Genomic DNA, 20,957 nt, shown 5'->3' with positions numbered 1-20,957 from the left:
ATCATAAATATATCTGTTTTATTAGAGTGATTAAACAAAGACAAGAATGATAACATCTGATGCTGGAAAGGGTGTCAAAATCTGGTATTTTCATATCCAGTTGAGATATTAATACAAGTTTTAGGCAGTTAGGAAATTTACATCCATTTCTCATGTGTGTACGCTAGGATTTAATAAGGACATTTATAGTTGCCTTTCTTGAAGAAATACTAGCAGGTATCAAGAGAAATGTACAAGAGTGGTTAGCCATTTTGTAGCATTTTGAAATAATATTTTAGAAATAATCTAAATATCCTTGAGTATGGGTTACAGTACATATATTAAAAATGAAATACTTTGTAATTATGAAAAAATAAATCCATATTAACTGATCAGAAATATGTTCATTATAAAAACAAAAATACAGCAATGGTATGTAAACTTTTAATGATGAAACAAAATAAACTTTGTATGTATGTGTGCATGATTATGTCTTGTATCTGCTGGAGCGCAGAACTTCTTCAAAAATACTTATAAATAATGAGTGAGTCCCAGCATGGCAGGTTGAGCCACCAGTGTAACACCAATATCCCATACCGCAGAGCTAGGCTAATCCTCTTGAGATGGCAGTGGAAGATGGCCATGTGTGTGGGTCCTTGCCACCCATGTGGGAAACCTGTGTGGAATTCTAGGCTCTTGCTTTGGCCTGGTGGAGCCCAAGCTGTTTCAAACATTTAGGAAGATGAACCAAGGAAAGAAGATGAATGGCTTTTTCTATCTCTTTCATCATTATTGGTAACTTTCAATGCAATCACATGAGATGGCTATTTCACCTACCAGTTTAGGGGTAGGTGGCTTGGGAAGCCATCACTCTTGTTTCAGAATGCCAGGTTGGAGTCCTGTCCTTTTCCCAATTCTGGCTTCCTGTTGGTATGCATTCTGGGAGGCAGCAGTTGATGACTCACTAATTGAATTCCTGCCACTCGCATGGGACAACCAGATTCAATTGCTGACTCCCAACTTCAGCTTTTCCCAGTCCAAGCTGTTGCTGGCATATGAAGAGTCATCCATCCATCGATAGCTTGCTCACTTGCTTGTCTTCACTCTCTCTGCCCCTTCTCTCACTGTCTCTTACTCTGTCTTCAAATGAAATAAATAAGTAAATAAATATAATTTTAAAAATTAATGATCCATTGACTTATAAAAGAAATCCTCTCAGGTATTTTCCTATTGTGCATTCTTCTCAACAAGCAAATGTCTAACCAATAGTTGCTTCATCCAGTAATTGGGAAAACACTGCCTTCCAAAGCAACTGATTTGTTTTTGCACAGCTCTCATTCTTTTCCTGGAACCCAAAATCTCCCTCTTTACAGCTTTCACTGTGTTTTTTTTTTTCTACTTCTGCTCTTTGGGGACATGTAAAGCAATTTTTCTCTCCCAATCCATCTCAAAGTTGAGGGAGTTCTGATGATTTGCGTTATTTTCTACATGTAATTTAATGAAATATCTTCTAATTCAGTTTGTCAGCACAATCATTAACAGTGAGTTAATAGCACTGTGACAGTATGTAAGTATTCTAGATTTGGGGCTTTCAGAAGGCAGCATATTGATAAATCAGTTTTTATTTCATTTCTCCCACTCCTACATTATCAACTTATAGTAAATCTGATATGTTTTCATTTAATAGCTGACTTTATTAAATGTAAATATATATTTATTTATATAATAGATTTTTCTTGATACACATGAGTTAGTGTGTGAGTCAGACATTCCAAATCTAAGAAATATTGGTCTCTGCTAGCTTATGTTAAAACAGTGTGTTTTAGGCTACTGCTATTATATGTGATCCCCTTCTGAATAAGAACTTTTCAGAAATTGTTTGGCTTATCAAGAAACAGTTGTATTTGACATAACAATTAGTAATTGAATAGATTTATATTGACTATGTTAACAAGTACCAGGGAACAAGTTAAATATCTCAGAAAATTGCTGTTGAATGGATCTGTAAAATTTTTATGTACTTCAAACTGTATTTGAAAGGCAGTTTGAGAAAGAGAGAGAGGAGAGAGAGATTTTCCATCCATTGGGTTACTTCCCAAATGGCTACAACAGCTGTGGCTGGGACGGCATAGAGTTCATTTGGGCTTCTTACAAGAGTGACAGGGGTCTAAATATTGGGCCATTTTCCGTTGCCTTCCCAGGGAGCTGGATTAGAACCTAGGCAGCTGCGATTTCAGTCAGCAATCACATATGGAATGGTAGCATCACAGGTGGCCGTTTAGCTTGCTGTGCCTCAGCACTGGTCCCATATGCGAAGTTTTAAAGACAGTATGTCAAGTTGAATTTAGCCCACTGAGGATTACTGTTATAGTAATAGATAATAGTCATTACTTTATATATATTTGTATATATATTTGGGATGTCAGGTACTACATAGTTCTTTTTGGCTATTTAATTCTATTGATAGTGCTGAAGGCTGAAATCAAAATAATGCTTTAAAAAATAATTTCTCCAAATCCTGTATCATAACTTCCATTTTTGTTCCATATTTAAGCTGCTTGCCACAATATTGACAGGAGTCTGATTGTGAGGCTTAGTTCTAATTATAGATATAGGCTATTTCACATAGAGCTGAATATTTCCAAGAGACTAAACAAAACGTGTAACACTGTGAGAAAGAAAAACAGAAGTATGTTTTTACTGTAAACTGACTGTTGTCATAAACAATAATTATGAATGCAGAATTGATATCATGATACTGTCTTGAGCCTATCACTCAACCTATTTTTCTTTGTATTGTGTGTTTACGTGTGTGTGCGTGCTTTTTTTCTAGGGAGAAAAACCCAACAACTGTCAATTTAATCATTATATGCAGCCTACATTACCAAGCAAAACATATTTACAGCTAGATCTACACTGTTTTTACAAGTTTATTAAAAACATGTGTTGCCCAGCGCCAGGAATAGCTACAGCAAATGCTAACACCAGTAGGCAAACTGTCTCTCTACTTTGTTCTAAAGATTTAACTACCCCATTACTTTAACTTGAGTTATAAAGTAGATGGTAGATGATCCTTGTGAGCATGTATATCACAGCTAAGACTGTGTGTGTGTGTGTGTGTGTGTGTGAGGGGGAGAGAGAAGGCGGAAGCAGAGGAACATGTTGATAGTAGAGACAGATAACAGGAAATGTGACTAAAACACTCCTTTGTGTAGTGATTTGAGATCATGGGCCAATACCTAATGAACTGAAGTTAAACCATAGTGGGACTTCTTGAGGTTTATTTCATGAAAACCTTATATTGCACATGATATATCCTTTATAGTTGCATTTTAAATAAATAAAATGCATTTTGCTATAATCTGAGTTATATTAATGTGTCCAATTATTGTTTTAATAACTTTCTACATAACCTGTAGATACTATAGAGATCTTTACACCTTGTTTGCCACAGTTTCTAACAGGTATGCAGAGTTTAGCAAATATTCAATTAGGTGAATATTTGAAATCCAAGGAAGAACAGAAGAAGTTCCATTTTCCTCCATTTATAAGCTCCTCCATCATGAGCTACCCTACGCTGCATTGTTCTTTCCTTTCTCTGGATTGCTGCATTGCATGTATATTAATCACCAAGTTCATCGCTTGGCTAAGTAGTGTATAATGTTACTCCCTAGTCATTTGAGGTATGTACGTTTAGCTTCATATTAGTTTGTTGGCTCTCCAGAGCCTCTGGTTATTTCTTTTCAGCAACTAATGCAGTGAGGTGTCCATTGCACACTTAATATGTACTTTGTGTCTTCACTGTATTAAAACAAGTTTTGAACCAATACAAAAAAGTAGGATCCTGTCATTTTATCTGAAACACTCTCCTGTTCATTCTTCAGACTCAGTGGATTTCCCAACAATTAATCAAATGGCAGAGAATGATTCAGTAATTCCCTTAATAGTTATGTAATAACTTTCTGCAAGTTACAATTGCTTTGATTAGCTGAATGATTGATAATGGGTCATTTTCTATCTCTTGATGGCACATCAGGTTAATTTCAACAATGTGAAATAGGTTTTTAAAATGAAAAGTGTCAATTTTCTCATAATGGTTTCTTTCTTACCATAATAATAGTAATAGTTTAATGATAATAATAATAAACTCTGGAAGGGTGCTGCTACAAAATGCGGTTAAACAGCACAAATACCCACAAGTACGTGTTGCTATCAGTTCATTTAGGAAGCATGTTAAACTGGCATGACTGATTATTTGTACCTCTTAGTATGTATAGAAACAAGTGATGGATAGATGGATCAATAGATCTAGCTATCAGTACAGGCACATATAGACAGAAGTTTGGATTTATATATACAAGTCATTTTGACATACCTTGTCACTAAAATTCCTTTTTACTTAAGTACTGAAATTTTCAATTAAGTAAGTGCAGTTTTTGTCTTATTGTTTTCATACTTTGCATAGAAGGATCCGTACTTTATACCAAGAAAGGTCATTTGGGGCACATAGGTTATGGCTTAATAATTAGAGGGAAAAAAGCCATAGTCTTACTTATGGGGTGATAGAAAGCCACTGTAGTATTCAGCAGGTAATATGAAACACACAAGTAAGATGATTGATCCAGTACTGTGCATACAGTTTTTTTTTTAACAAATCATCCTTTCTTCATTATGACCTTTAATCTTCATTTTAAAAATCATGTATTTCACCACAAATTTCAGTTACAAATTTGAATGAAGTAATACATTCGCAGAAATATACAGAGGACAGAATACTGCTGTTGTCACAAAACTCTTCAGTGTAAAGTAGAACCTAGCTAGCAATTTGGAAAACCTCATGTCGGGACAGTACTGTGGCATGTGAGCTAAACATCTGCCTCTGTTGCTGGCATCGCATGTGACTTCATGTCCTGGCTGCTCCGCTTCCGATCCAGCTCCCTGCTTATGGCCTGGGAAAGCAAAAGAGGATGACTTAGATCTTGGGATACCTGCACCCATGTGGAAAGCCTATGGGGAGCCCCTGGCTCCCAGCTTCAGAACAACGTAGTGGGTAGAAGTCACCTCTCTATCTTCTCTCTGTAACCTTACTTTTCAAATAAAAACAAAGCAAATCTTTAAAGAAGAAGAAGAAATCCTCATATAAATTCTATTCCAAATTAGGGAGATTTGTATGCCTTCAAAGTCCTCACATAATGATTTCATAAATTTCAGAAAGGTAAGTTCAGCATTGATAGCTGCATTGTGAGTTGCTTATAGTTTAGGAGGAAAGAAAACAGGAATTATTTGTCTCCTTGATGTGTATGCCCATGCTGCTGTGTTCCTTCTGGGTGTTTGCACAGTCCTAGCAGTCTTTGAGTGGAGCCTTCAGAGTGTAACTCTTATCTCCAGTCATTCATATCAGCCCTTGCTTGTGACTATTTCTTTCTCCAGATGATCTGGACTGAAAATTTATTATCTGGAGACAGCCTTACCTCTATGAATAAGCCTACTGTGAGACAAAAACAAACAGATCCTACATAACAGGTAGTTTATACATTCTAGGATATTTTCAGATGAAAATGCATAAATAAAAGTGCTTTAATCTCTGCTATCCCTTCTGCCCTTCCTCTTCTCTTGTTATAATTGTATTAGGGGTTTCTTCCTGTTGATTAGTCTCCAGTAATACTTAATGGAAATGAACTGGGTAGAAGTTTAAAAAGGAAAAAAAAAAGTGGTTTCTTTTTCTGCTTTCTTTTCTATGTTATATGTTCCTGTCAGATTTTAAAAAGGACCACACTCATTTGCTTTAAAGTTAAAAGATTACTGGGCCCCATGCAATGGCTCAATTGTCTAATCCTCTCCTTGCAAAACACTTGGATCACATATGGGTATCAGTTAGTGTCTGGCTACTCTGCTTCCCATCAGGCTCCCTGCTTGTGTCATGGGAAAGCAGTAGGGGATGTTGCAATGCCTTGGGACCCTGCACCCTTGTGGGAGACCTAGAAGAAGCTCCCTGGCTCCTGGCTTTGAATTGGCTCAGTTTTGGCCGCTGTGGCCACTTGGTGAGAGAACCAAAAGTTAGATCTTTCTGTCTCTCCTTTTCTCTATAAATCTGACTTTCCAATAAAAATAAATAAGTCTTTTATTTTTTACAAAAAGTTGCTGAAATATTTTGGGGACCATCAGTCATCTCATTCATGAAGTAGGAGTAGAAGATGTTTACTGAGAGTAATCTGATTTCACCCTGAACACACACATACACTTACAGTAATAGACATGGAAATTTTTCTTTCAATTTTTTTCTGAAATGCCCACCTCTACTCAATGCTCACTAAGACCAGAATATATTTTAGGTACACTCAGCTTCTCCTTTCTCTGTGAGATAACCCCATCTTTTCCTAGTTCCAAGATAAAGCTTCTTAACTAGCATTGGTAACATTTTTCAGTTGTGTGTTTTACATCTTTGTGTGTAATCACAGACTCTTTCCCCTGTGGAGGAGTCCTAAAGGCATAGAGACTGTCTCTGACATACCTACTTGTTTTGTTTTGTCTTGTTTTGTCTCCAGATACCAGCTAGTGCCAATGTACCTGAAGTGCTAGAACCTGAATAGCATTTCTATTTCCTGGTGTAATGATGTCGGTGGGAAATGTCAAATAGCTGACTACATATTTCTAATAAACCAATTGTGTTTCATCTAAGAATCTTGAACATTCTTGAAGACACAGCTGTCTGCTCATACATCTGTACCAGTCAGTTGACCATGAACCATGCTGATTGTCTAGTGGGCAGGCTATCTAGTTCGTAAATATATTTGGTATCTCTGTATAATGTGGTGCATTTACTAATGTAGAATCCTTATGAACAATTTTACATATTTAGATTTTGTTCTTTTTGGAAATAATTCAGAATTGCAACTTTCTTTTGTTAAATGGGTTGTAAAAAGGAATGTATGATTTCTTATGAGTTGTGTGCTACTTTGTGAGAATTTCTCCACTGAAAATTTTTCGAACAGAAAGGATTTGTTCCCCAAATTCTTACTCATGAGCTTTCAATAGACTTCAGATGTGGGAAAGTATTGCCCTCCTCAAATATGATTTGCAACTGCATTTGATTCACTTTCCTCCCTTTCATGAAATTGAAATGGACAGTTAAACAAACTTTTAAAAAAGGGTATGTGAATTGCACTTTATTCTAATGATATTAGGCTGTCCTACAAATGTATGCCTGCATGCTGTAAGGCAAAATCACAGATTTTTTTCTTCTTAAGTGTGTTGAAAATTAAAATACAGTAGAGACAAGTATTGACTTTGAATAACACAAACGTTTCAAAGTGAGGTAGCTATCTGGAAGAGATTTTCAAGTTTGGAATATGTTGGTGCCAATGGTTGAACCTGCCTACCTTGTCTTTGATGTTCTGTTTGGGCTCATGTGAAGAAATGGGATTTTTTTTCTCTTAAATGTACACCTTTCTTTTGATCTAAGTAGCCAAAAAGGAGGGGGCTCGGGGGAGGGAGCTAACCTGTCTCCTGCTACGATTCAGCAAATAGCAGTGCTCTAAGAAAACAGTAGGATACTGCTGCTTGGTTCACAGATTGGACATGCAGGGCACACGATAAGGTTTTCAAAATTATTATCTTTTTTTTTTCCCTAAAAGAAAATGTAATTCCATGTTTTGCTGCATAACAGTAGCTTTTTACCATTTACAAAAATCTGGGCAGGTTCAATGAATTTTAAGCAATTTTCCCCATCTGACTTGCCGTTCTGCTAACTGATAGCAAAACAGACAGTTTAGGACTTTTGATCATTTAATTAAAAGTGACAGGGGAAAGATGCTTGTGTAAGAGCTTCTACCTTGCCAACAGGGCTCAGCTACTTTTAATAAGGGCTTTGCTGGCTGTATGTTTACTTGTGAAACTTTCCCCATTTTCTACTTGATTGAATATCCAAGAAAATTTTGAAAGAATTAGTACAGAATTAAGTTAAGAGGTAAATTTGTGTTGATGCAAAAATCTTCAAATTCTTACACCATGTTTTTGTGTGTGTCTGTTTTTTTTTAAAAACTTTGAACTGAAAAACTTTTCATTGCATTTCCAAGAACTGTTTGAACTGCCTAATATTGTATATTCACATACATTTGTCAAAACACTATGAAGACTGTAATTAGCTTAAAGACTAGTTGCTGTAAAGTGGTCATTTAGAAAATCAATGACTGATGTTCAGATATTTCCCCTGGTGAACGGGGAAGGGAGAAAGATATTAGTGTTGGGTGAGGCAGGATTTGGGCAGGCGCAGAGGTAGACAGAATAGAAGTTTTCTTCCTTGGGAGAAATGAAAGGCTTAATTTGGTTCACTATACCTGGAATTCAGTAATCCAAGGTAACTCCTAGAGCGTTTTATGAAACTTCCTGCTTTGAGTGGGCAGGTGGCTTTCTTTATAAACTTGCAGGCCAGAAGCAGTAGGTTTAGTGCTTCCTCTATCAGGGTCACTGAACTCAGTTCCTAAGGTCCAGTACTGAATCCAGCATCCTGCTAATGCAGACCCTGGGAGGCAGTGGCTGTGACTCAAGAAAGTGGGTTTTTGCCTCCTAGGTGGGAGACCTGTAGTGAGTTCCTAGTTGTTGACTTCAGCCTTGGCTTCAACTGTGGCCAGATGGACATGGACATTTTTAGGAGGGACCCCAGCTGATAGAAGATCTCTCACAATCCGATCCATGTCTTAAACTCTTTTCTCCTCATATTAGTTAATTAAAATTAATACTTACAAAAACACTAAAGGATGTACAACTTCAAAGTTACCTTTTTAGTTCTTGGTGTCTTAGAATATGTAGTCATGAAACCACAAGACCAAAACCAATCTCTTCAGTTTCTAAGAGGAAACTACTTCCTTTTTCTGATGCACTTTTCTCATGTGTGTTTGTTTCCAATTTTGCCTTATTTTTCCTGTCATTGATGCCACTGTTTTTCTGTTCCTCCATGTTCACACTCCCTTCGAATTTACTAAAGAACGGCATTTGAATTTTTTATTCCACTTGCCTTTAAGGCCTTCTCTTGCTTTAACTCACTATCTTTTCTTAATAACTATGGACAGCTTTCTGCGTGACAGGTTCTACATTTGAGGTTTCAATTAAGTGGCAGATTAAAAATATCCAAGAGAAAGTACCTAGCCATGGTTGCCTGTAGTGAACATGTACAGGCTTGGTTTCTTGTTATTGTTTCCTAACTAGTGGAGTATAGCAACTACTTACATAGAGTTTTCCTTGTAGTAAGTATAATAAGTTATCCAGAGATCATTTAGAGTATACAGGAGAATTGCATAGATTATAACCAAATATTACATCATTTTGTGTAAGATGTGCAGGTTTTGGTATCCGTGGGATCAAAGGCTTCCAAGATATCCCTATCTCACCCCTTACCAAGAATCCACCCTGTACTCTCTTGTTTCAGTGGCTCAAGGCAACCTATCCCTTCTTTTGCTTTCCTCCACTCAACATGCTTGTCTATTCAAAAAGCAAAGTTTTAATCACCAGCTGACAAATTTCTCTGCAAAAATCATAAACACCAATGAAAGGTCATTGCTTCTTGAACCTCCCACAAAGAATCCTGTGTTGTATGCTTGCCGCCAAAATTAAGACTGGGTGCCATGGTTAGATCTGTAAGGCCTCTATGATTTTATCCGTAATTATCTCTATAGTTTCTCTTCTTGTCTCCCAGCTTCACAGGACTTCATCCAAGTACAGACAAAGAGTAAAGTCCTATCCTGTTGGAACTAGTTCCCCAAACTGACCTTTCTCTTTTCTCACCTCCCTATATTCTCTCACCTGCCTTAAATATGCCCTCCTTGCGCAAAACCTCTGCAGGATATCAGCCCCAAAGTGGCTGCTCTTCTTCTTCATGCTGGAGGCACATGCTGATGCCAGTCCTCATCAAACAACTCAACAATGGTCCCTTTGCTTCTTTTGTGCCTTTGTTGTACTATGAGCTCCGTGAAGTTGAGGGCTGGCTGCATTTTATTTGTCAGCACATCCACAGACCCTTGCCTGATTCACAATACTTAGAAAGGTTTGGTAAAAGTAAGTACAGAGGTGGTGCTGAAGCAACCTTACATTCTGATTAGCTATAGTTATGCTTTATAGAACTCAGCCCTGGGAATCTATCGTTTATTACTGCCATGTGACAAGTGTTCACTGATGATTTATATCTTGATTTATGTATCGACTCAGCTAAAAGATGCTGTTCAAACTATGCTCTCACACTGATTTAAGTGATGATGTGCATTTCTTAAAATATATGCAGAAGCTAACTTCCCATGTAGTTTAGGAAACACTCGAGAAAAATCAGATTTATTACTTATTATAACCTAATTAATTACTGTAATTCATCTTGGTCTTCAGTTTCACTTCTGGTTATATATTCAAATGCCCCAATCTTCAAATTTAGAAATAAGGAATATGTTTAGTTTATAGGATTGTGAAATTCTCAGGAGTCAGTGTCAGAATTTAGCCCAATATCTGGCATAGCATCTCTTCTATAGAGATGTAAGTGAACGAATGAATAAATAAGTGATGTGACAAACACTGAAGACAAATCCAAAAATATCCTGCCATATTTTCACTGCTATCAACATAACTGGAGTACATTTGGGGCGAGATAAGTTATTTCAGGTTATTTCTTTTAGCAAAATGAAAATAATGATAAATCCCCCTCATTGTCTGATAGCCATGCCCTGCATTTTCTGTAGTGCGTAAGAAGCTTTGAGCCCCTGACAGGTGTGTCGGTATTTGGGTTTGAGTTGTTCCCATCATCTGATAACTGAGTTCTTTCTTTGAAGTCTCTCCTTTCAGTCCCTCACCCTTGGGATTCTAGACTTTCACCTACTTAAGCTTCTTTCCACATAAACTCTTATTTTGTTCCATCCCATCTTCCTTTCCGTTTCTTTTCTTTTGTTCCAGTTATTAGATTTTCTGACACCTTACTGCAACATCCTCTTATCTTTCCGGCCATGAACCTTTATGGTCTTAAAGACATATATAGCTCACTAGCATAGATCCTGTTAGTGTACATAGTAGACAAGAAAGAGTGACCTTGAAAAATTTAACAAAAAAACTTGGGAGAACTAGACCTCCAATTAATTTTAAACATTTTTTTCTTTTTTTAGAGAATAACGTAGATCTGCTAAAATAAATTAGCAAATCCAACTGCAAGCTAACTTAAGCAGAAACTAGTGATATAATAAGTAAAACAGACTTGGGGGTGTAATTTTGTGAAAACAATAGCTATGCGGTTTTGTTGGATTCAAAAGCGGTGCAGATATTATTGTTTGCTCTCATGGTCATGAGCATGCATGCTTATACAGGCAGTTATAAAGCAAAATACTGGAGAATTTTGTTTGTTTGTTTTGAACTTCAAAATCAAAAGTATTTAGAAAGTTATTTTGGCCTTAAGACAAATGTCCATGCAAGCACATGGGCTTATTACTTGTGTGGCTATTAGAAAATGAAAATTTGCATCCCCGAGGTTTATTACTTGCACGAAATAGTATCTTTTCCTTTTAAGTGCCTGCTTTTTTTAAACAGGTTTATTTATTTTTATTGGAAAGTCAGATTTACAGAGAAGTGGAGAGACAGAAAGGAAAACCTTCCATCTGCTGATTCACTCCCCATGTGGCCACAATAGCCAGAGCTGAGCTAATTCAAAACCAGGAGCCGGGAACTTCTTCTGGGTCTCCCACATGGGTGCAGGGTCCCAAGGCCTTGGGCTGTCCTTTACTGCTTTCCCAGGCCACAAGCAGAGAGCTGGATGGGAAGTAGAGCAGCTGGGACACAAACAAGTGCCCATATGGGATCCCAGTGTATGCAAGGCGAGGACTTTAGCCACTAGGCTACTGTGCTGGGCCCTAAAGTACATGTTTCTTAAAGCAAAGTATGCCCTCTGCTATTTGGCCATAGCTTTTCACTAATAGAGTAGTAGTGTCAGCACTATTTATCAAATGGTTTCCAGTGTACAGGTGTCTAAGCCCTCAACCCCCAGGGTCACCTTTAAAATGAAACTGTGTCAATTGAAAGAAATTTATGGAAACCAAAGCCAGGGCTGCTCAGTATGTGAAAGATGGATAGTGTAACGTCCACTGTTGCCTGTGTGTCTCTGGTTCCTGTAAACCCGCACTGAAGAATAAGAATGACTCAAACAGAAATCAGGAGCGTCTTCCAGGTTACAGATGTAGGTACAGGATCCCAAAGCTTTGGGCCGTCCTCGACTGCTTTCCCAGGTCACAAGCAGAGAGCTGAATGGGAAGTGGAGCAGCTAGGATACGAACCAGCATCCATGTGGGATCCCGGCACATACGAGACAAGGACTTTAAACTTAAAGTTTTTAATGGGGCCAGCACTGCATACTTGCTATGAATTTTCACACAACACATGGAATACTCTGGGTTTTCTAGCATTCCAATGGTAAATGAGTCTGTCAAACATTAATAAGGTATTTCCAACATTTATTGAACCACAGTTATTTTTTTTTTCTCTATGGAACACATTAAAATCTTGGAAAACTTAGTATTTTCCAGAACACACTTTGGGAAAAGGTACTTTTCAGATTTTGGCTCTATACTTGAGAAATGAGGGGTAAGATGAAATCATTTCCCTGGCTGCTAGGAGATCTCTCAGTCTGTGGTTGTATCCAGATCACAAATGTGTGGTCACCGGAGTCACAAATGCACTAACGTGCCAGGGAGCGGGGTGATTTTCTGACATAACAGCTGAAAACAAAGCCTCTTCTTCATGTACTGCCTACCATCATGTTATGATCTCCCTTTCCTTTTTGTTCTCCTTCATTTGAAAATCTACATGCTGTGTTTCATTTTGATTTTAATGCTAGATGAAATGTAAACTTCATCTTCTATCCACATTAAGTTTCCTGTGAAGTATCAGATTGAAGCTGTTTGGTATGTTCACAGTGAAATAGACAGTTTCGTTCTCTTGATGAGCTAGCTTAGTGACTGCTGCCTTTGTCTCTTCCCACTCCTCCTGCGTTGTAAGTTCCTTCAACAGCAGCAACAAGATTCTCTGAATTATTTTTCAGTGTTTCAATGCATATAAGTTTGAGTACATTGTATTTCTTCCTACTTCTGTTTAAGTCACCACCACAGATAAACTATGTAAAAAGAAACTGTTCTCATGCTTTTGAGTATTCTACAGAGAGAATTGTATGCTTGGTTTTAAACCATTGAAGAAACAAATCTTTTCATGGTTACTATTTCCCCATGGTGGGTCTGTGGCAGTGTCACCATAGAAATGTTGTAGCTCCATCACCAAAACTGCAAGGATATATCTCTTCCTGCTCGGTCTGTGCTTTATTTATCTAGTACCAAAAGATTCTGAAGTCATTGCCCAAGCCATTTAGCATCAAAAAAGCTAGTTCTCTCCTGACGTTACCAGATATGGATATAGATATAAGTATAAATATAAACAGAGATACACAATGGCATGCTGGTGAAGAAAATCAGGGCACCTTACTTATTGAATTCATGTTAACATTCAAAACCGTAAATGATTATTGATAAATATTTGTTTGTTTGTTTACTAGGGGAAAGACAGGTGAGCCTGAGTAAAACAAAAAACAAAAACAAAAAACATTCCAAAGTATTTGCTGTGTATCAGGCAACACCATTGTAATTTAGCCTCATAAAGGTATAAACTTTTTTCTCTGAATTATTTTGATGCTGGAGTCTTCAAGAGAGATAGTAAATGACAAAGGAGAGATTTGAACCAGGTGCTTATAACTGCAAGTCCAGGTCCTTTCTTATACAGATGCGTCAACATTATTCTTTGCTCCAGATCATCGAGCTGTTAAAAAAAAGAAGAAGAAGAAGAAGGAGAAGAAGAAAAGAAAAAAAAATCAGTGAGGATTGAACTGCTAACTGCTTAGTTTTGTTACAAAGCAGTTTTTTGATCTATTTTTATCAAGTTATCCATTTTTCCAGAATCTTATTCTTTTTGCCTGTGTGCATTATTTGTTATTTGTTTGAAGATGTTTAATAACAAATAACATTTCTAAATAACAATTCTAAATAGCAAATTTAGAAATTTGGGGATTTTTTTTAGACATTGTTGACGTCACAGTACAATCTGGAATGACTGTCTTAGACATGTCTTTGGAACGTTGTGTATAAGCTTTAAGGATCGTTCTAGTCTCATGATAGAGCAGAGTAATTCTAGGTGATCGGTCTTCCTTCCCCATGCACGTGGTCTCCCCAGCGTCTCCCCTTGACAGGTGTGGCAGCTGTGCTCATGTGCTGCCGTCCTGAGCCCCTCTGCTTCACTGGGTGGGCTGAGGTGTCCCCAGTACCCAGAGCATATCCACGCTTTGGATCTTCTCATCAGTACCCACACATCCCTTGCAGTGGGAACAAACACTAAAATATTCACCATTCAGCTTCTTTATTACTGTACTGAGGTAAAGTTAGAATAAAGTAAAATTTGCCTTTTTAAAGTAAATAGTTTAGGAGCCTTTAATTTATTCACGATGTTGTACAACTGCCACTTCCATTTAGTTCCAAAACATTTCCATCACCCCAAAGTAAAACCACTTGCCTGTTAAGTAGTTTCTCCCTGTTCTCTCCTCTCCTCAACCCCTAACAACCATCAGTCTGGGTTCCGTCTCTAGTCTCTACGTGAAGATCTGTTAATGTGAGTAGAATTATATAACACGTGGCCTTTTCTGTCTGGTTTCTTTCCATTAGTATCATTTTTCACCCACCTTTTAGCATTTGTCAGTAGTTCATTTCTTTTAATGGCTGAACAGTATTTCAAAGTGTGCATATGCCACTGTTCGTTTATTCATTCACTCAGGAGTGGCCGTGGGTTGTTTCTATCTTAGTATTATGTAATGAAATTCCTGCTGGTGAGGATCCTTGACAAAACCTGTTGGAAGAGCACTTTAAATAGGGTGATGCATACCTGCACCAGAAGAACTGTGGAGCCCAAGCCAGTGATCATCTCTCATTACGGCTCTTGGTTTTTTTGAAGATGGACTCCCTGAAAAGTATAGTTGTCACTTTCATTACTGATACATAGTGTATATGTTTTGCATATACTGCATATTTTTAAATAATATTTATTGTGTGTATTTAGGATATATAATATGTCATTCTGGATATAATCAGAGAATAAAGAAATGTCTTTTGATGGAATATATGTGATCCTGTTTCTGTGCAATATAAAACTTAATAGAAATATACAGTGCCTATTCAGATAAGTTAGATTAGAGAGAAAATAGCATATTTTTTCCCAAAGCTCCAGCAACAAAGAGCTTTAAGTGAACTGTTTTGTTAGTTAATAAAGAAGAGATATTGGAAATAAATTACCTGGCATCCGCACATATATAATAATTATGCAGCCAAGGCTTTCCCTTTTGAAACAATTTATACATTACATAAACCTAAGCTTCTCATCCAAGTATCATTTCAGGAGAGGCAAGCTTAAATAATGGAGGCAATGGGGAAACATAATCTTACAATAATGTTCTTTGGTGCGGTTTGGAAGGTTTTAGGAAACATTTGGAACTATTTTTCTCATAAAGTCACTTAACTATTGAAGTGTTATGATAGCATTTCCTTCTGAGTTGTATACAATGCAAAAGGAGTCCAGTTAAAGGAGACATCAGTTCTAAATATCCTGATTAGGCGGATTTCCACCAACTCAGAAATTACATGCTCTGGTATCCTGGGATTAGCTTAATAAAAAGATGCAGTAAAATCAGGAGGAGTTAGATGATTTGGGGTGTCCCGTTTGCTTTCGAAGGCAAATTTCTTTGCAGCTTCACTTAGAAATACTACATTGAGAAAGTTTGAATGGATGGAAATGAACCTGGATTTTCAAGTAAATGTAATTAAATTAGAATTATTTTATTTTTTACTTTTTGAGGTATCATTTTTATTTTTGAGGTATCAGTTTTATTCTCAAACCTTTTGAAACAAAGAAAATGTTAAGACTTTTCTTTTACTTGCACCATGATGATTGGCCTCTTTGAAACTTGACAGAAAAGTGCCTCAAAGGTTCCACCCATCTGTGACATGTTAACTTAAATTAGTTCCCTTGTGAATTGATAACTGTTCTTTGCATTTGACATACAGATTTCCAGTGATTGTTTCTGATTATAAAAGAACTGTGGTCTTTTTTTAAATAAATGTAAATCTTTTTATAAATGTAAATTTTAACACTGAACTGAAGTTTAAGGTACATGACTGTTGGCTTGTTAAATAAGGAAATGAAAGGGCACACATATAGGCTCTTTTAAAAGCGTACAATGTATTTGTTCTGAGCTTACAAGCCGTTTCTGCTGAAAGTTGCCATGCTATCCTTTATCACAGTGGACTAGCGGATATGGCTCAGCCACACATAAGGATGAATACATTTCCTTGTTGGTGAACTTTAGGAACATACTTTGGAGACAAAATCTTGACAAAAGTGAATTTCTTTCAGCATGTCACTGAAGTGGTGGTTCCCGACTCTCTTCTCCCTTCAAACTAAATAAAGCATAACAACACAAAACAGTAGCTCAGGTACCAGGTTATTTGAATGAGATAGAGGAATTTTCAGAACAGTGCTGATGAACTGAATTCCTCCTAAAAACATACATACTCATGCTATAGTTTTTGTAGTGGAATAGAATGAGTAGCATCAGCAGCTTCAGCTCTAAAACCAGGCTGTATTTCAATTATCGGATATTATATCCTGAGAAGACAAACTAGTAATGGGATACATAGCCATGGGCAGCATTCAGCAACCGCCACGTCTCATTAATAAAAAATTAGTTCTAAGGTACAGGACACTGGCATGTGTCTGAATCCCAGTTTACATCAAATTGCTGTGTCAATGTGAGAGCCCATGATAGGTGCTACAGCTGAAGGTGGAAACAACTGTGCAGTGTTAAGCTAGACAGTAAGCGAATAATAATCACCAAGTGAAAAGGAGTCTGAGATAGTTTGGGTGATCACATCAATCAAATATCTGCTATCAAGAGGAATAGGTTAAGCTGAAACTCAGAACCTAGACTTTATTTACCATATCTAGAACTCTGTTCTAAACCGGAAAGATGTAAACTATAGTCCTAGACTCTCATTGGCAGATAATTTAGTGGCCCTGTATGGGTGTGCTTCTGATGATTCATACATTTTTTACCTTGAAAATGCAGTTCCTTCGTTCCTACCCCTTCATCTGGTTCTGCCTTCTTGAACAAAGAACTCATCAACTCCTTGACAGGGTCCACAAATCCTAGATCTTAGAATGTATGACCTTCTCAGCTTTCTTCCACTTACCCTGACTAATCCTCCTGGATTCTATCTTATCTTCATTGTGATATAATGAGAAATACACACATTTGGTCTTTGCCCCCACGTTTTCAGCAAAGAACTGCTAAAGCACTTGGCATTCCCAGAAAGAGAAGTGCCATTGGGGTGGAAGCAATATGTTTGACTCTCCCTAGCAGTCCCTTTTAGGTACACTCGCGTTTAGGTTAATCCAGTAATTTTGAGAAGTGAGTAGACTCTATTGCCAGAAAAAACAGCTGTGTGGTTACAGGTTGGGAACTTCCAGTCCACGCTAACTTGATATCCCAGGAAAAGAGAGAGTCTTGAGATTCAGTTTAATCACTGGCAACTAATGACTCAATCTAGCATGCCTACATAATGAAGCCTCCATAAAAATTAGGAACTTAGGGTATAGTGAACACAGGGAGGTACTGGGAAAGTGGTGTACCTGCAGAGCACATGTGCACACTCAGCCTCTTCCCCATCACTTGCCCCATCGTCTCTTCCATTTGGCCATTCCTGAGCCATACCTCTTTACAATACACACATGATCTAGCATATAAACTGTTTTCCTGAGTTCTATGAGGCATTCCAGGAAACTGTCTGACTTGGAGAAGCATTGTGGGAACTCCCTACTTCTATCCCACTCAGAAGCCCCTGAGGTCCAGACTCGGCATCTAAAGTGAAGCACTTTTGAAGGACTCCATGATTTACCTGAATTGTTCAATTTGTACTCCTGCTTAGCAGTGTTAGAATTAAACTGAGTTGTAGCGCTCAGTACAAGAGAATTGAACAATGTGGGGAAAAATCCCCACATTTTGGTTGTGACAGAGTTTCTGAAAGTATAAAGTATGTAGAAAAACAGTATTTGCTTATTTTTGTTTTGCTTTTCTTTTAGATTTTCTGTTAGTACCCATTATTTTGTAATCTTGAATTTTGTTTTTTCCATGGGATAATGTCTATCTTTTCTTTATCAGGATTTTGAAATGTTTTGCTAGCCTAAGACTATACCAAATCCAATTTAGTCTCATTATTTTTCCATCTTGCTAAGAGTGGCTAAGATATTCCCAACACTATATGGTCAGTTTTCTTTCCCATTCTTGATCATTTTCAAATCTCACATTCACGCTTCATCTCAGTTTGATTGAAGTCCAGAGAAGTAGTTTCTCTACCTGCATCATTTGCCTTCTTACAACTTAAACTCTTAAGTCAAGAATTTATCCACTGTTGCGTTTTTGCCAAGTAAAACATCCAGATGGTGTCCTCATGGCTGAAGTGGTTCACTCCTCTTTGCTGTCCTGCAGCGATGGACTTGGTGCACAGAGCCAATAATCATACACGTGGACTACTGACTGATAGTCATTAGCTGAAGTTTATTAGCAGAATCAGGCTTTTACAGGCTAAGGATCACGTAGAATGAGGGAGGAGGATTCGAGGAATTTATATTTCAGCAAGAAGGAGTTGACTTGAGATTATGGGAGTTCTCATACACCTGACAGCAGATCCCATCAATTGCTCCCAAACCCTTGCCTGGAAAATCTCTCTTTGTTTTGTAAACTAGGCCTATAGATCCAATCAGCTGTCCTCCTGTACACCCTTATTTCATGTCCCTTCTACACCAACATTGTGATATTCTTTACTGAACTGTATCTTCTATCTGGCCTGCCAATTTGGAGGCTATTTTGAAAAATAAAAAATGAAATGAAATGAAATGAAAGAGAGAGAAAGAGAGAGAAAAGGAAGGAAGGAAGGAAGGAAGGAAGGAAAGAAAGAAAAAGAAAGAAAGAAGGAAAGAAAGAAAGAAAGGAAAAGAAAAGAAAAGAAAAAGAGAAAGAGAAAGAAAGGAAGGAAGGAAGAAATCAATCACCATTGCTTCTTCTCTTTCCAGCTATAGGGACTTCTTCCCTTGGGTATATAGTAAATGCAACACAGTTTTTGTTTTTTTCTTTTTGTTATTATTATTATTTGTCCTTTTGAAAAGCAGTATTACAGAGAGGGAGAGATCTTCAGTCTTTTTTGTGTACTCCTAAATAGTCCCAATGGTGAGGGATGGGCCAGACTAAAACAGAAGCAGAGAATATCATCTGGGCCCTCCATATAGACTCACAGGAGCTCAAGCACTTAGGCCATCTTCTGCTGTTTTCCCAGGCACATGAACAGGGAGCTGGATCAATAGTGAAGCAGGAATCAAAGTAGCATTTACATGAGGTATCACCAGTGCTCACGTAGGATGCAGGTGTTGCACGTCAACCAGCCACTTGGCAACACGGGTCCCAGCGAGTCACGTGTTATGATCTTTGGAATCTGTATAGCTCTCTCATTTGAACAAATATTTTCTTACTTTAGAGAAAGATTTCTTGTTGGCCAAAGTTTGGTTTTAGCAATAACATTAATGGTTAATATCTATTGTGTGTTAAGTAATCACTGTGTGCCGTATTTGTCAGTGGATCATTAATATCTTCAAGTATATTTGATACTCCTATACTAACACTAAAAACAATTGGTCTGTTATAGGTGTAGTATGCTGCATAATATCTTTGAGGTAGCTGAGGCTGGGAGAAGTTGAGTCACTTGCCCAGGGCTGCAGTCCTTGGTAGTTTAAGTCCAGGATTTGAACCCAGGTCTTCATGCACCAAAGCTTGCACTGTTCATTGCACTACCTCTTCTTTCCTTTTTCTTTACACCACTGTAGAAATGAATCATACCTCCTGAAGACATGCCTTCTTGCATGCAATTTCCCAATTTAGTTTCTTGTTCAAACTCTGGGCATTGGTGTATAGACTCCTTAATCTCAATGTTTCCATCTCTGGTTGGCTTTCATTTCATTTTTCTTTGAAACATTCTGGGCATTTTTACCACTTGCTGCTTTGTTTTATCCTCCCTAGTTTCAGGTTTTACAATTGTATCCAAGTGTGTTTCTTCCTTTCTCCCTTCCAAAATTTAGTTTAAAGGCTTCTTGATAGGCTGGCAAACCAAGATTGTTCTTTCCAGGCTTTCTGAAAAAGACTTTGTGTAATGTGCTTTTTTTTATGTATTGTATAAAACCAACTATAAGCATGATGTAGCCACCTGTTTGTTCATTGTGTCCAGTTTTCTCAGATTATGACCTTCATTTTAGAAAATGAACAAATACCAACCAAACCTTCCCGCCTTGCCCAAGTCCTCCATGACAGTTACAGCACTCCTACAATATGGTCACTCATTAGAAATACATATTATGCAAAAATAACAGTGCTAGGGGCCAGCTCTCTGAAATAGCCAGTTAAGCCTCCACCTGAAGTGCATGCATCCCAAATAGGTACTGGTTTGAATTCTTGCTGCTGCATATCAGATCCAGCTCCCTGTTAATGCAGTTGGGAAAGCCTCAGAAAATGCCGTAAGTCCTTGGGCACCTGTTAGCTCCTTGGGAGACACAGAGGGAGCTCCTGGCTCCTGGGTTCAGCCTGTCTCAGCATTGGCATTTGCAGCCATTTGAGGAGTGAAATCAATGGACAGAAGATAACTCTCTGTGTCTCCTGCTCCCTCTCCATAACTCTGTCTTTAAAATAAATAACTAACTCCTGAAGAGTAAAGTTCCTGGGTTGCATCTCAGATAAGCCTCAATCAGCATCCTTGGGGATGGGTACTGGACATCAATTGTATTTTAAAACTTTTGAAGTGCAACCACAGTAAGACGCACATGCACCATGAGCT

General features: G+C 37.7%; 1 protein-coding gene and 1 long non-coding RNA gene across 4 annotated transcripts in view; one reads left to right on the top strand and one right to left on the bottom strand.

Moving 5' to 3' along the window:
- The window catches only part of GTDC1 (glycosyltransferase like domain containing 1), a 312,493-nt gene that overhangs the window by 197,224 nt on the left and 94,312 nt on the right, over positions 1-20,957 (top strand). The gene's annotated exons all lie outside the window — the stretch shown is intronic.
- Positions 14,911-20,957, bottom strand: part of LOC131480365 (uncharacterized) — a 52,442-nt gene continuing 46,395 nt past the window's right edge. Inside the window, exon 4 of the long non-coding RNA XR_009245438.1 lies at positions 14,911-14,991. This is a non-coding gene — a long non-coding RNA (uncharacterized LOC131480365). The remainder of the gene's footprint in view (positions 14,992-20,957) is intronic.

The sequence above is a fragment of the Ochotona princeps genome, chromosome 5 (assembly GCF_030435755.1).
Source record: "Ochotona princeps isolate mOchPri1 chromosome 5, mOchPri1.hap1, whole genome shotgun sequence".
Classification (NCBI taxonomy): domain Eukaryota; kingdom Metazoa; phylum Chordata; class Mammalia; order Lagomorpha; family Ochotonidae; genus Ochotona; species Ochotona princeps.
This window is presented reverse-complemented; position numbering and strand designations above follow the sequence as displayed.